A 3,001-nucleotide genomic window follows, 5' to 3' on the forward strand; every position below is an offset into this window, starting at 1 on the left:
AAAAGCATATTAGTTAGTGACATTATAATGTCTGCCCAAAATGTAACAGTTGTTTTTTAAATTTAGTAGTATTCCTACAGCTTCCATTGATTTATAACTTAATAACAGGGGTATATCATTTTTGACAATGTCAGCTTTACTTCTTATACCTCCTATTGTTACAGGAAATCTTAACTGTTTTAATAATCTAATAGTGTCGCTGACGTTAGTAGCAGCAGCAACCGCATACAGATATGCAAATGACTAAGCCAGCTGTGCAAAATGACGTCACAGCAGAGACAAAAGGACGTGTGGCCGGATAAGCAGTGATGCTCAGAGAAGCAGGTGTTCGAGAAGTGTTCAGAGGAGTGGGGTTCGAGATGTGACGAGAGAAGCACGTGTTCGAGACACGTGGGTGACATTACAACAGGCATATGCTGCTGAAGAAGGAGAAATGAACTGTTTAAATATTTAGAAAAAATTATTTAGACAAATTAGACAATTAGACAAATTTAGACAAATTAGAAAAAGATTAGTTAGGCGAATATATTTAGAACTGTTTAAATATTTAGAAAAAATTATTTAGACCAATTAGACAATTAGACAAATTTAGACAGATTAGAAAAAGATTAGTTATATATAGTTATATATATAGTTATATATATTTAGAACTGTTTAAATATTTAGAAAAAATGTGTTGTTGGAAATACCAAATATAAAGGCTTTTGTTTAAAACTGAAAAAAAACAGTGTCTTCCTTTCGTCTGTTTCTTTGATATAACAACTATGTTACAATAGCCGCTACCTCCACTCCATATCGAAAAAAAAATATTTTGCTTGACCTAACAGTTTCCGCCAGCTCGGTCATTTATACGTATCGAAGAATACATTAAACCAAATTTCTAAAGCAACGGTTCATGAGCAAGCAGAGTTCAGCACTGCTAATGTTCCTTTCACAAGATTGGACATTTTTACATTAGAGTAAGAATTATTTATCAATGTTTGATTGCATGAATCAACATTAAACAAAGTAATGTTCGCCTGATCTGAATCCACAATAGTGTTAATATTATTTCTAGAATTGAAACTCGTACAAGCACGAACAAAATGCTTAATTGAATTACATTTAAAACAGCGCATTATCTTACCTTATCTGCCTTTAGGATTTACTTTATATATCTTGTCATGTCTTTGTTCCTTAATGCTTTTTTATTTATTGAAATTTACTTTTTCAATCTCTCCTTTGATAATAGGGATAGTTTTACATTCTGTTGATAAAATATCAGAAAATACTTTCTACAGTGTATGTTTCACTGTTGCATAAGTTAAAATGGAAAATGTGCTTAGCTGACTCTTTCTCTGTTGGCCGAGGTCTATGGTTCTATGCCGTTCTAGGAAACCCGTCGCTTCCCAGGCTTTGCCTTCTCCCCCTTTGAGAAGGGATTCTTTTTATTTATTGGGGGGGGGGGGCTTCTCAGATACTTTTTTGCAGACTATAGTTCTTGCTCTTCTTTTCGGGTATTAGCTTTCTAAATCCCACTTTCCCAGCCTTGCGTCACATCCTCCTGCAGCGGGGGAGAGAGATAAATATAGAGTACAAAACTGACTTCGAAGTAAGTAAATATATTTATCTATTACATATATGTACATGAATGAATGCAAAACTTTTTTCTATATCTATACTAAGTATATTAACATAAAAATATATATCTCTGATTTGTGGACAATGCGTGATGAGGCAAACATCATGGCGGCTGGTGCAGAAATGGCACTCCATGTGCAAGACTTAACTGGAAGCAAGGCATGTATTCATTTGGATACATGTGCATCATCAGTGAATTTTCTTGCTAATTTCTTACTTTCCTCTGATACATTTATTGCATTTAGAATAAAAAGGCCTGAACGCCTTCTGGTAGAATAATTCCCAATATTTGTAATTTGTGATCCAGAAATTCATATTGTACCAAAAATTAATTTATATGAACTTTGGCAGTTCTTTTGTAGGAATTAAATTTTGTTGCAATATTTTGGACATATTGTCGCAGTTATGGTGTAATGGGGTATGATCCCACACAGTCGGACGATTCTATTTATAAACGATGCTGCTAAGAACTGACGAATCAAATTAATTCACGTTCTGCTACAAACCAATCAGAAACCAGAATTGCTTCATAAATATTAAACCTTTTCTGGAGCAATTTCACATGTTCTTTCCCGGGTTTCAACACGGTAAGAATATTTTGTTCTGTGGAACTGTCTACTACAAACAAATCACCTCCCAGGACTTGTGTGTAACAGCAAACCATCTGAAACTGTTCTGAAACTCAAAATGACTTACACTTCTAGACATTTATTGCATTTAGAATAAAAAGGCCTAAACGCCTTCTGGTAGAATAATTCCAAATATTTGTAATTTGTGATCCAGAAATTCATATTGTACCAAAAATTAATTTATATGAACTCTGGCAGTTCTTTTGTAGGAATAAAATTCCTTAAATGGTATGTGTGTCTTCATATTTTCGTCCAATAAATTTTGCCCCATTTGTCAATCTACTTGCTCCATCCATTATTGCCAAGTGTCAAACACATTCTCTTATATTTTGTGGTAGTGACAAAAACACAGTAGGGCCCTGTTTCTCCTTAGGAAAGTCTGTAAATATAGGCCATATGTCTATATCTTGCTTCCATTCATCATATGCTTCGTTATTTACCAAAATTAAGTGGTTGTTTTATGAAGGAAGCCAGTCTTCTTTTAAATGTGTTTCAGCATTTGCTGAATAAGACAGTTTCTTATCACACAAAAGAAGACAGCTTCTGCCACCAATGTTAATTTATTGTTATTACAGATACCCAGTCTGAACTAAACCTCCATCTTGTCAAAAGAAAGTACAATAGCAACAACAACAACAACAACAACAAACAAAAAGGGGAGATCACTCTAAGCAGAATTCCTTTTATCCAGAGACAAGAGGAAACAACTCAACAACCTTAACAGGAGACATAAAGAAGGAGCAATATTTCAG

The sequence above is a fragment of the Euprymna scolopes genome, chromosome 11 (assembly GCF_053919585.1).
Source record: "Euprymna scolopes isolate OS-2025 chromosome 11, ASM5391958v1, whole genome shotgun sequence".
NCBI lineage: Eukaryota > Metazoa > Mollusca > Cephalopoda > Sepiida > Sepiolidae > Euprymna > Euprymna scolopes.